The following is a 14,814-nucleotide window of genomic DNA, read 5'->3' as shown; positions in this document are numbered from 1 at the left end:
AAAATTATCTCTTACAGCTTAGGAGATATTCGCATTTGAAAATAAAATTTTCAACATTTTTAACCACCCTACTCCACCATTACTTGATAACAGCCGATCAAAATATTTCCCGATTTTCTCTAATTTTCATTTATTGGACTAACAACATATGTATGTGTCAAATAGATTAAGAATTGTTTAAAAATAATGGCTAAGTCCAAACTAAGTGACACTATATATATTCACGTATAAATCGATTTTTTCATGTGTACATATGACTGTCACACGGTGTAGTCAAACTTTTAAACAAAAGTCATTTTGATTAAAAACTAATTTTTTGTGAAACAATTTTTTGATAGACAATTGAAGCAAGTACTCGTACATCTGTCTTCAACTCATAATATAACTCTTAATATATGAATATATCTACAAACTTTATACGGTTGCAAATTAATATTGATAAAATGATAAACAAAACAATAATGCCGATCGCATATTTCTAATAACTTGTAAAACTATTTGTCCGAAAAATAACGAAAAAATCTGAAAACGTATTTTAACCATGAAGCAGAAAGACTACAGAATAACTACATAGAACGGAAGGGGACAATCATAATTACTATCATATCACACATATAGGTGATACAATAACAAAATGCATGACATATGTACATTCACATGAATTAGTTTTTTGACAACAGACTTAGGTTTTTGGCTCTCAATTACCTATCTAGTTGTCATCAGGGCTGTCAGATGTGGCGATTTCTCGTCAAACGTGGCGATTTTTCATTGCCTTTGGCGACCAAAATTTCCAATTGGCGATATGGCGATTTACAGCCAAATTATTTGTTTTTCTTAAAATATTTTTGTTGATATTTATTAACCCAATATTAATTTTTTATTACAAAATATAAAAATGGAGGAATATGATGTAGAAATGATGTATATAATGAATTTTCAATATTGAAATGAAATGGAAATTTTCGGTAGTTCAAAATTCATTAACTTTATTTTTCAATCCAAAAGTATCTGCAGGGGAAAATGAATTGCAATGGTCAAAATTAGCATATATCAATTGGACGCAGATCTTTAAAGGTGAATTTACAACCAAATTTGTTAGATTTTTGGCCACAAGTTTACAATTATTGAGAGGTAGGTGGAACATTTCACTTTAAAGTCTTAGCATTGGCCGTTCTTAATATCTTAATTTTACCAACCAGCAACGCTTGCGTAGAAATGAAATTTCAATATGAACTTTTAGAATCATTGATAAAAATAGTAAGTTATATGAATGTTATAAATAACTAATGCACTAGATTTAAACCGAAATAAATTGAGTTTATAATACATAAAATTAGTATGTATTTTACAATAAAAATCTAAAAAAAATTTTGGCAATTTTTTGTTTAGTTTTTGGAGATGGAGGTAAAAAAATCTGACAACCCTGGTCATCTATGTCATCTATGGGTATCACTAAGTCGTTTCTCTTATTTTTTAGCATTCGTAATAAATCCCAGTAAGAATTTTACACATTTCTGGAAGCACATATGAAAAAGAATACCACAAAAAGTACTTCGACAAAAGAGGTTCTTAGATGCAGTAGTGTAAGGGGAAAAAATATAATTTTTGTACGGTAGGTTGCCACTATCAAAGCTTTTGATTTCTTCGCTTATGCTTATAAGAAGTGGCTTTTTGGAAGTGTACTTCGAAATGGAATTAAATTGTTTACTAGAATATATTTAAATATTTTTATACCTCAGCAAATTAATATTTTCACCATATTACAAACGGAATGACAATCTTATCTGTTTATGTGACAATACAAAAATTAAAAAAAAAATCTTAAAATGAGGTTACATTTCATATATAAAGAATCTTCTTCCCAAAAGCAAACACCTACAAGTTTGCCAAACAAACTGCCCACTATAGTGACCAAATGAAAAGAATTTAAGAAAATACAAATAACTTTACAATAAACCAAGCAACCCACCAAAAAAAAAAGGTCTAAACAATTAATTTGTTCTCCAAACAGACAATTTTTTGAAAAAGCCAAAAACAAGCAACTGTGACAAAGACTACAAAACCAACAACAGCAAATGTTGTTTGTTGTAAGCGCATGCAGCAATATTTCATGCTGCATTTTAATGGCATGTGGGCAAGAATTTTTTTTATTTCTTGGCTTTAACAAAGTTTTTTTAGCCATTAAACTAAAACATAGTATGCAGTCAGTCAATATGAATTTGTTGAAGTAGTAGTAATAGTAATAGTGGTAAGTATTATTTCTAAGTTTATAGTAAGTGAGTGTTACTTACATAAAGTTGACTAAAATACATATTTCTAAAAGTCTGTTACACTATTTTTTTTATTTATTTTTTTCTAAATTGTGTTGCTCTGTTTTTTTCTTTCTTAAACACAATTGTTATGCAATCTAGCAGTTAGCAGCTAAAACCTGATAGAAAAACTATTTTATTTAAAGTATAAATAGTATATTTTACTATAAAAATAGAGAGAAAAAAAATATTGAAATAAAACAAATCTACATTCACACATCTAAGGAGTGCTGCCTGCTAATATTAGTAGCTTGTTTAGAAAAACATACTGTGCATGGTACTTTACTCTACCCAGGAGTTCTGGGTGACTATGCCCAACTAGTGATTTTAGGTGTAATTTTGGATGACCACGTGACTAGTTATTTTAACATGTACATGTCCTAATTAGGGGATTCAATTGTCCCCACATAGATTACAAAGAGACTGTTTTATAATCAAGTAAGCAGTTAGGTAACTAGTAAGGTAATTGACTCTATGTAACCGGTAGGTGAATCCCATTAGCTATCATCCAGTCTATTTGTAATCTAGGTTCAATTGTTTAAAACAGGCACATGTTAAAATAACTAGTCATGTTATTAATAATGAGAGATAAAATCCCTAGTTGGGGATGTGATCTTCCAGAACTGCCGGGAATTGAGGTAGTGTGTTTGTATGTTTGGTTTTAATATGGTTTATTTGATTTGGTTTAAATAAATGTATAGTATTGTACTACATACTATAAAAATAAAAGAAAAAGGAACGCCCTTCTTTTTTGCATTTGGTTTAGCTGCCTTTGGATGGCTGTGGTTGGTGGTGGTGACTAGTTGAGGACTGTTGATGAAAAACACTTAAAGAAATAAATTAAGAACCTAAGTGAACCAAATATAGAACTACGGCGCTCCGAACAAAGTCCCCAATGAATGAAGTCCCCAAAGCACAAATGAAAAACCCCAAAATTGGGGGCTTAATTCATTATGAATTAAAACCCAAAAGTTCTAAATGAAATAAATGAAATAAATCCCCAACCAAAGGAACTAAACCCCCAACCAAAATGAAAAACAAACCGTCTTCGCATACTAAAAACTTTTTGCATTGCCGCAAATGTTTTCTCTCAAAAACCGGCTTCGCCTAGAATGCTCAATGCAAAAAAACTTTCTGAGCGAAGCCGGTTTTTGATACACTCCATAGGAGAAACCCGTAGCGCCCGGACGAAGGCCGTCAATTCTTAAAAATTTTTCTGAGCGAAGCCAGTTTTTGATACACCCCAGAGGAGAAAACCTTTGCGCCCAGAAGGCCGGCAATGCAAAACAACTTCTCTGAGCGAAGCCTATTTTTGATACACCCCAGAGGAGGAAACCTTTGCGTCCGTCCTAAGGCCGGTAATGCAAAACAAATTTTGTGAAAGAAGGGTATTTCCAGAGTAATTTCATTATGAATTAAATCCCCAATTATAGAAATGATATAAATTCCCAAAAAATGAACTAAGTCCCTAAATTTCGTTGTTGGTTTCTTCTATATAAAATTTTGGGGCCTTAATTCATTTGCGGTTTGGGGACTTTGTTCATTAGGGACTTATATCGTAGCGCCTAGAACTACTAAGCTATTAGTAAAATCTATGGAATTCTTTGAACAAAGAAGTAGTAGTCGGACGTGTCAAGGTCTAGACTATAAGGCGGGTGAGGCAAAACTTCCCAACCACTTCCCTCTAAATAGTTTTTAACAGGTGTTCCAACATGTTTCCGAGCGTTGTTATGACGGAATATTACGGTTTATGTCCGGCCTCATATTCTGGGATTTTTTGGCCAATGCTCGCTTCAAATCAATCAGTTGTTTTCGGTATAGGTTCCCTGAGATGGTCTGGTCAGATTTCAGCAGCTCATAATAGATAGGACCTTTTTGCTACCACCAAATACAGAGCATTACCAACTCTGTATTTGGATATTTAGCTTTGGCGGCTATTCGGCTGCTTGTCCGGCCTTCTCATACGATATCTTGCGCTTCGCGTTATCGTAATGGATCCATTATTCGGTGCAAAAATGATTTGCTTTTATAGCGTATAGTAGCATGGGTGCCCCCCTAGAATAGTCGATAGTATGCTGGACTATTAATATGAGGGTTGCGGGTTCGATTCCAACCAGAGGCTCTGGAGACGCTTCGCAGTTTGTGATTGGTTTAAAAAAAAATAAAATTCAGACATACAAAATTGTCTTTCAAGGTCTCTCGGCTTTAATTCGCAGCTTTTGGATGAATTTCCCAGCTTTTGGATAAATCCTGCTGCTATCAAACTTTTTGAAATTGCTGCTTGAGTAGCTCCCATTGATTTTGCAAGCCCTTGTTGAGTTTAACAACAATCTTGTTGAGTTTGACAACAATCTTCATGCAGTAATGCCTCCAATTCTTGATCTTCAAAGGCAAATAAGTGAAGATTATGCTAAAATATCGGCATTTTAATTTTTTGAGCTACAAAATCGGCAAAATGACGGCAATTTCTGGCAGGCCTGGTTCCAATTGCAGTGATGGGGGTACAATTTTAAGACGGCCGCAGGGAAGGAGACTGCCATACAAGTACACAAATATTATGGTGTATGATTGTTTGTCGGATTCCAATTCATATCTAAAAATATATTTTGAATGGATTCGGATACAGATCCATTTTAAACTATGTTATGTATCCACATACTGAGGAAAATATGCCTCTAGTTTTCAGATTCCAGCATAACAATAATCCCAAACACACCTCTAGGGTTGTAACCGAGTTGTTACAATCCAATGAGGTATGTGTTTTGAAGTGGCCTGCTCAATCGCCTGATATCAATCCCATAGAATACCTATGGCAATTGAGGCGATTGACTATTCAGTTGGTTTCATGTATCGTCGCTGGGAAGAAGTAATAAAAAAATAAGATTGCTGTAGTCACTGTGCCGAAATTTTATATACCCTTCACCAAAGTATACTTTAAGATAAATATTAAAAAATATTTCTGGGAAAAAAAATTTTATGAAAAAAAACGTTGGCCAGGCCATCACAGTCAACGGCGAGCTCTATAGGTCTATGACACCAAGACATGTGATTTCAACAGAACGACCGTACGTGCCACACAGCTCATGCCACATTGAACATTCTGCACGAACGATTTGAGGGCATGGTCATCTCACGTGGGGGTGATGTGAACTGGCCACCCAACGAAACAAAGGCAGACATTTGCACAATATTACATTCCATACATTACGGCATCGATAGGCCTTTCAAATAGGTCGATGATATCTCACACACATTTTGTTTTTTTTAAATTTATAAATAGAAGCGCATAAAGAAAGAACCTTTATCTTATATTTGAATGAAAAACTAAAAATAGTCAACCACTGTAAATCAATGAGTCTCGAAGTTGCCAAATTTCCCCTTTAAAGACATGTAATGTTAAAGTAACAGGTTTAATACATATAAAGTGATGGAACTTCAAACCAATCGCTGTTCCCAAGGATCTAGTCATGTAACTAGTTCTTTGACTATTCCTTCTTATAATATAATCTCTCTATTATACTCTACAATTTCTTTTAGTGTACCAAACCACTATTACCACCGTTATAATACATTTTAAAGCTAAAGCTTTTACTGCCGGCCACAATCATATAAAAATACAGAAACAGAATAAAATGCTGAATTTTTGTCGTCGTCGTTGCTGTTGCTGTATATTTCTGGTCTTTATAGACATTAATTGGTAATTGTTTTATTTGTTGTGGTAGTAAATGGTCTTAGATTTCACACTCTCAAATATTGTTAGAAATACTAAACAACAACATTAGCCGCCACAACAAAATCATTAAAAAAAAAACTCATAATAATAGATTTGTTAGTGGTGTGTAACCTTGTGCGTAATGAAACTGTAATTTTGTTTGAAAATCAAAAAAAATGAAAATAAAACTAGACTAAAACGGTTTTTTTATTAATGTTAGATATTTGATTAATAAATTAAACTTCATTAGTCATTTATTAGTTGTTGTTGTTTTTCTATCTCTCTCTATTTCGTTATTCTTGTCAAATTTATGGCTTGCAATTGGAAAAAAAGAAACACTTTTAACAATTTAGATATAATTCATTAACAACTAATTGGCTGTGAAAATGTGTTTAACAGCATTTATAAAATTATTAACAGCTAATGTTTTATTTTGGTTGTTTGCTTGTAAATAGTTTGTTGCTTTATGAAAATTCTTGAAATCATGAATATTTTTGTTTAAATCGTTTTGTAAATAATCCGAAAAATCTTACGAGTTTCAAAATAATTAAATTTCAAACACCAAAGAATATTTATGTATGTAAAACCAACTACACGAATAAAAAATGTTTATAATCAAAATAGGCTAACTGAAAATAAGTAGATTTTTTTTAAATAACAAAGTTCTTTAGTTTGTATATTGCATAGTGGGGCAGAATCAAAATATTTTGGAAATAAATCTGTCATTACTAACTGGCTGATGCGATTGACATGAAATTTCACATAGTAGAGGAGTGAGTATACGAATTTGGAGTTTTGACGCCATAGAACCCTCAGGAGCGAAGCTGTGGAGACTAAAAGTAGGGCACCTCAGATATGCAGCATTTTTTAATTATTGCAAATTGTTTGTAATTCTTCATTAAAAAAAAATTGTTAAGGAAGAACTTCTATTTTTTTGAAAGGCAACTCCACACAGAATGCTTTAATTTTGAATTTAAGTTAATGCCCGTAATTTCAACAAACGGATATCTATCAATGCATAGTTACTTATGGAGTTAAAATATTTGGTAATTTTTACTCATAGATATTGATTTGAAATTAATGTAAAGTTAAAATTATCTGCTAGGTATTTTACACCATATATATCTATTTGTTGAAATTACGGGCATAATTGTTTTAAAATTCCCGGGAATTTTCCCAATTTTTCACAACCCGATTCCCGGGATTTTTAATCGGGAATACCGGGAATTAAAAACTGAAGAAACTATAAAGAAAACAAGTTACAAAGCTATTTTTGCACCAACAAATGTGAAAAGGTTTTTTTACAGTTTTTATTTAGGGTTTTTCGAATGATACAATAATTTAAAAAGACATACGGACATCGCTTTATCGACTTCGCTATCTATAAGACGTCAGAGTATATACATATTTATATTCTTTATGGGGTCGCAAAATAAAATTCTGGAAGTACACTTAACGGTCATGGTATAGGAAGGATTAAACAGCCGTACGTAAAATATTTTTTTCTTAAACTGAATGGATCTAACGCACGTTTTTCAAAAACTTTTGAATATTTAATAAAATGTTTAAGTCATCATTTTGATAATTTATTTTCCTGAATATGTATTGCTGCCGCAATAAATATGTGATGGTAACATTGAAAACTTTGTAATGAGTGTATTTTGCAGACATTTTATTAGTTATAATCGTCTTGATTTTGTCAAAAAAGTTCACCCACAAAACGGGGTAAAGTTAGGAGATAATTTGTTTAATCCAAAAAACGGAAATAGTACATATAAAATACATAACAAAGGATAGAAAGAATTATTTTATAGAACAAAATAAATTGTGTGTCTTAACGATTCAGTTAAATGTATTGAATTCATTCCCTAGTGAATTTATTCATTTGAGAATTCATTATTTATAAAATTTATTTCTTCAAATCCAAACAAAATAGCTTTAAAAATATATTGAATGATTAAATTTTTCTTCAATTCAAATGGATTACAAAAAGGCTTACATATATTTCGGGAATAGCCGGGTACCCGGGAATGTAAAAAAAAATTTTGCGACTCCCGGGAATCAAAAAAGGTCGGGAAATTATAAACCTTAATTCCAAATCATTCATATTATTATTTTACCAGACGCAGACGAAATACCAAAAAAAATAAGAAATTTGGAATTTTTTTTTTTTTTTGGGGAATAATTCTTTTTTGTAACTTGCATGGGAACCTACTAACAATGAAATATTTTGTTCGAAAATTCGAAATTAAATTCAAAAATTCGAATTCTTGTTCAAAAATTTTTAAATAATCTGGAAATCATGAGGATTCTTAAAAAAATATCTTAAAATTTCCAATTTCGAAATTAAAAATTTTGAAAAAAGAATTAAAAATATTCATGAATTTTAAAGAATTTTCAATGTAGTTTCTGAATATAAGCTATTTAAGATATGTTCGAAAATTCGAATTTACATTAGAAATATTCAAGATTTTACTTCAATGCTCTAAAAAAAAATTTGAAAATAACTAAATACAAATCTTCCAAATTTAACCAATTTCAAATTTCATGTCGAAATTTCGAATTTAACCTATTTATTCTAAAATATTTTATATTTCTATAAAAAGATACAAAAACTATCATGTTTTATCGTTATTTCAATCTTATGCTAGGTTGAAGCAAAAACTATCTGCGATAAAGATTTAATTAATAAATCAGCAGTTTCAAATATTATAAAACAATTTCGTGAGATAGATACTGTAAAAATTTAACATTTGGTATTTGTTGCTATGGCCCCGCGAAAAAGCCTAATATTTCTAAAACCGTACTGTAATTTGTCAAAGAACATTTAAACTATTCGATACAGAAATATAATACTGTTCTCTTTTCGTATAAACATTTGCTAAACGGCTGAAGGAAAAGAGTCTGAACCCCAAGAACACAAAAAAGACAGTAAAGACAGGTCAAGGTATTGGTCCAAATTCATATCACAAAATAAGCTATGACTGGAATCGGATACAGATCCATTTTAAACTATCTTATGTATCCATATACTGTGGAAAATATGCTCCTAGTATGGAGATTTTAATCGAATAAAATTGTAATCGAAAAAAAGTTAAATATTCGACTTACAAACAAAATTATTGTTTATTGAATGCTTTTAAAATTTAGATTCGAATGAATAAGAATGTCAGTAAATGCTTACTTATGGAGAAAATAGATTATTAATTCTGTCTAAACTATTTGAAAAACTATTATAATTCTATTGCAGATACCTTATCCCTTTCTAGATTTTAATTAGTTACAAGATTTTCGTGTTTTGGTTTAGTTTAATAATATTGGCATCTTCGAATCTATATCTCAAATCGCTTGAAACAAATTTGGATTAGTAAAATTTTCAATGATGACCAACTTTGTTTAACATCATGAGAATTGAGAACTTTATCTCTAAAATTTTTCTTTATATAAATTTTAGTTTGGAAATAAATTAATTCGAATACACGATTATTCAACAATTATTTTTTTTTATTATTTTATACTGAAACATTTTATTCAATCGAATAAAAATAATTTTTTTCTCGATTATTCGAATAGTTTTTATTCAAATGACAACCCTAGTTGTAACCGAGTGGTTACAATCCAAAGATATACATAAATACGAGTTTTGAAGTGGGTCTCAATCCCATAGAAAACCTACATATGGCAAATTGTAGATCTCAAAATACGGATTCAAAATTTTATAAGATAAGGTTTTAAGGAAATAGCTAAATATTTCAAAGTAGACGTTTGATTCTTTAATTGGTTCAATTTATTGTTGTTGTGAAGCAGTAATAAAAATCATGGAATATGTAAGAAAAAACTGAGTCACTGAATTAAAATTTTTTTTTAGTTTTTGTCAATATTTTTTAGTTTGTTTTCTATTTTCAGAATTTAATTAAATATCGAGGGCCTATATTCAAAACCCTCTATCTTTGATTATCACGAAAATGACTTTTTGATGGTAAAATGTTCAGTAAAACAGCCTTCATATATAGTGTAAATTTTATAACAAACATGTTTTTTTTTACTGTTTTCTTTGCGTTTTTGTTATTTCTCTATCTTATACAAATAATTTTTCTGATTGCCCTCTATCTTTACAAAAAAATTATTTTCAAATATTTTTTTTAAATAATTTCTTGAATCAAACTTCAAAAAAATTTACAAAAGCTAAATAAAAACATTTTTTCTATAATTTTTTGTTTAATATTGTATTATTAGACGCTATCTTAAATAAATAAAGTTATCTTAAATAAATCAAGTTAAAAACTGGCAGATGGCATAAATGAAATCAAAATAATTAATTTTTATTAAAGTGCAAAACCCTCTATCTGATAATTTCATACATACACATTGAATATTTTTGAAAAGCTAAACCCTCTATCTATCATAAAGTCCTTAATAATGCAAAATTTGAAAAACCAATTATATGTGAAATTCAGTAGTTTTAATAACTGAAGTAATACGCGAAAAAACAGTTTTTTGGCTCTCCTGAAAAATCATGTTTTTCAAGATAGAGGGTTTTGAATATTGGCCATCGATATGTTCTTTTTTTTATGATAATATTAATAAAATACTAATTTCATATACAAATTTTGGTTTGTAACCTATTAATTGAATCGTTTATTTCAAAAACCAGTCAAGCAACAAAAAATCCAAAATTGAGTTAATGGGGGATTACTGGCGAGTAAGGGTAAATGAATCGTTTAATGTAAAAATAAAATAAATACTGCACTATATTATGGTGAAGCTAAGCCGAGAAATCCGTGTTTAGTGCAGAAAGAAGTCAAGTGACAGCGCTTGACTAGTATTAAACTATGTAATACTAGGCCCTAATTTTTTTTTCATAAATTTTCTAGGTCTCAATAAATGTGAAAAAATAATAGCTTTACATGTTCCAAAACCCTACTTGGTTGGATATTAAGAGTTTTTGGGAATATTTTTCAATGGCCTACAACGAAAGCAGAATGCACAGAATGTATGATGACCAGGGAAACCGGAAATATGCTCTAAAAAAAGCGTTTTAGGCGCTTTAAATATGCAGTAAAAACTTTAAAATATGCTCTTAAAATTTAAAAAATATGCTCTTAAAAAAACAAACTTTTACATAATTTTTAACCAAAAAAAATTTACTTAAATTTTCAAATAAAAATCGTTGTCTATTGGATCTGAAAACATTTTTATACATAGAAAATGTTCTTTCGACATCAACTGATGTTACAGGAGCAAATTTAAAAGACAATATTTCTTTAACACTTAGAACGGTTAATTTTGAATTAGAACTAAAATTTGATATTTAGATGGAGCTATTATTAAAATAGTGCTTATTTTATATTAAAACAAGTAAGAGAGCTATATTCGGCTGTGCCGAATCTTATATACCCTTTTTTTTAGGTGAACCTTTTTCTTCAGTTTTTTTCATTTTTTGGATAAAAAAATTTGTCGAATTGTTATTTTAAATTTTAAAAAAAAATTTCTGTTTTTTTAATTTTTTTTTGTGAAAAGCCATCTATTTTTCAATTTTGAATTTTAAACAAAGGAATTAAAAACCTGTAACAAACTGCGAAAAATAAGTAAGACAAAATTTGTTTTTGATAAACTCAAAATATACTATTAAACAGTAAAATATGCTCTAAAAACGCAAAATATGACATAAATATGCTCTTAAAACAGATATATGCAAAAATATGTATTTAAGGGTAAAATATGCAAAAATATGCACTAACAAATCGATGCCAAAATTCTTAAATAGTTCTGAAACGTGTAAATATCTTATCCATGTGCTCATTAGACTCACCAGAAAAAACATGCATTTGCATATTTTGGTTTCCCTGATGATGACGAATAGTTATTTCTTTAAAAAGTTCATTTGTCATTTTACTTTTAAAGTTTCTAACAAAATTTGAAATTTACAATAGTGAGGTTTTTTTGTTTCAGAAACCAGTCAACTACAAACTTTATATTATTTTTTAAATATATGTTAATATAAAAGATTTATGTTTATCTAAGAGTTATAGAAATGGCTAGCTATCATAGAATAAAATATAAATTTTGTAAAAGTAATTTTTAGGTTGCTAGGAAGTTTTCTTTGATTTACTCGTAATCAATAATTTGTTGCTTGAATGGTTTTTGAAATAAACGATTCGAGTGAATATTTGGAATAGTTTCCATTGTACTGTCAATCATTGTATATCATGTCGTTCATGTGTATAAAAATGGAAGTAGAGAAAAATGCGTTTGATAATTCCATTTGCAATGATTTTTAAATTGGAAATGTTTTTAAAATCATTAAATTCTCATGTCTGCTGAAAGATATAAAATTATAGTACTCATATCCCTTAAGGTACTTATAGACGGCAATACTGAGTATTAATATTTGTCAAAAACTCAAGTATCATAATACAATTTCATCGTCTAAACAAAATTTGTATTAGATTTTCAAAAAATACAAATGATTTTTTTGATTTACGGTCGGTATTGAAAATTTTTTTAAAACAATTCAAAAACTTTTTATTTTCATATGTATCGGGTATGTGTTTATAAAAACAAATAAGGCAAACAAAAATGTCAAGAAAATATAAAATAAAAATAAAATTTTCAGAAAAATATCAATCAACAAAGAAATAAAATATTTGTAATACTATCGTGTAAACAATAAATCTTTTTTCGAAACGACTTTTTGAAATACCGAATGATTTCAATAACATTTTAAATTTGAAAAGTATTAATACTCAGTATTGCCGTCTATAAATACCTTTAATAGAATTTTTGTTTTGATTCATTTCGATTATTTTAAGTTTCCTTCCAAAAGTCTAGTAATACATATGTATATATACATTCGTTTTGAAGCCCAAATACTCGAAATCAACTCCAGAGTTTTATAGTCTTTACCAAAATCGAACTTGAGTTTTACATGTCAAATATCATTTCTAGGTTATTAAAAAAACCAAAAACGATCGCATGTGACCAAATAAAATCTTCGGGAACTATAACGCGTTATAGTTTCATGACGTCAAACATTAACGAAAGCGAGAGTGAAACGCAAAACTCTCGAAGGCAGCGAAAAAAGACAGCCTGATTACGCAATAATTCTATTACAAATGTAATAGAACTTTTGGAAATTTAAAGTCTTTTTAATTATAAAAATAATTGAAAACGATTTTTGTTCATAACAAATTTGAATCATAGTTGCAGGAAAAATATAATGTTAAGCTTTAAAAATTTGCTTCAGAACAAAAAATACCACAATAAAGAATATAAATAAATTATGAATAAAATAGGTATTCATACCTACTAATTTTTTTATATAGTAATTCCTATAAATAATAACCAAAGAAAACTTACCACAATTTAACACGAATTATATCCAATTAACTGGAAACAGTTTATTTACAATTTCTTTGAACACAAACAAAAAAGCAACATATTAATTGAATTAATCACTTACTTAAACATTTACACTTAAAATTTTGAACAAAAAAACTTAAGAAACCAGGAATATGAACAAGGAATTAATCATAATAAAACACACAACATTTAATAAAAAATTTCATATGAAAAGTATTTAAATATTTTTGCAATAAATCACAAAAACTAAAAAAATTAGTGAATATTTTTTTTGTTATTTTTAGTTTTAGTTTTTAAAAAAAATTTCAGCTACAAGTTGTTAATCTTGCAGAATCGTTGCACACACGAACAAATGAAATTCAACTTTAAAAAAAATAAATTTTAAACAAATAAAATTCAAACAACACAGAAAGAAACAATTTTTTTTTATAAATTTCAAAACAAAAGGCATAAACACGCGACGACAACGACAGCGACTACAATATGAACACAGAAATTGTTTAGTTTTTTTTTTATTTATTTCTTCAATTTTGCAAAAGTTTTGATTTTTTTGTTTTGTTTTTGTTATTTTATAATAATATTGTTGTAATTTTTGTTTTTGTATTTTCGCTTTTCTTTGAAATTAAGAAGTACTTTAAAATGTTACTGCTGTTGTTGTTAGTTTGAATTTTTCGCTGCGGTTATTGTTGGTTTTTTGATATGCTTAGATTTCAGTTGCAAACTGCGCCACAGTTTCAAAATAAAAAAAAAAAAAAAATACAACAACTTGCGGTTCAATAAGTATTTTAGTTCAAGTCGATTCGATATTGTACCCTAAAAATGCATTCAGTTGTATTAAAACAGGAATGCACACGGTTATTCGTGTTGTTCGTTTGTTGGTTTTTGTTGTTATTATTGTTTGATAATATTTTTGGTTATTTTTGTTGTATTTTAAAATGATGCTTAAGTTAATAACAATATTTATGTTGTTGTTGTTTTATTAACTAACGTTAATGACGATGATTTTCAATTACGCGCGTGCTTTAAGTCTAGCAAAGTTTTATTTATTTATATATATTTTTTTTAATTATTAAAAAATTAATTTTTTTTTAGTTTATTTTTTTAAAAATTCTATTTTGTTTTAATTTCGAAATTTTTTTTCTTTAACACAAATTATTGCATTTTTTTCAACAAATTTCTTTCCGTAGAACACGTTGTTTAATGATCATCGTTTCTTAACAGACTGAATGGGTAAAATTTTGAATGCAACAATAAGTCAGCCAGCCACAACAAGTGCGATATTAAAACCACCAAACACAACAAAAACAACAAATAAAACTCAAACTAAACCACCAGCAAAAGCAATGTAAGTAAATACAATTGATCACAACAACAAACACTCCAATATATACAAAACCACACAAACACCATACATTTTGCAAAACTAACAAC

General features: G+C 28.8%; 1 protein-coding gene across 1 annotated transcript in view; it reads right to left on the bottom strand.

Moving 5' to 3' along the window:
- LOC135959310 (uncharacterized) overlaps window positions 1–14,591 on the bottom strand; it is a 136,793-nt gene extending 122,202 nt beyond the window's left edge. Inside the window, exon 1 of the mRNA XM_065510456.1 lies at window positions 13,381–14,591. The gene's annotated coding sequence lies outside the window, so the exon portion shown is untranslated. The remainder of the gene's footprint in view (window positions 1–13,380) is intronic.
- Between the last annotated feature and the right edge of the window lie 223 nt (window positions 14,592–14,814).

This window comes from Calliphora vicina, chromosome 4 (assembly GCF_958450345.1).
Source record: "Calliphora vicina chromosome 4, idCalVici1.1, whole genome shotgun sequence".
Lineage (NCBI taxonomy): Eukaryota > Metazoa > Arthropoda > Insecta > Diptera > Calliphoridae > Calliphora > Calliphora vicina.
This window is presented reverse-complemented; position numbering and strand designations above follow the sequence as displayed.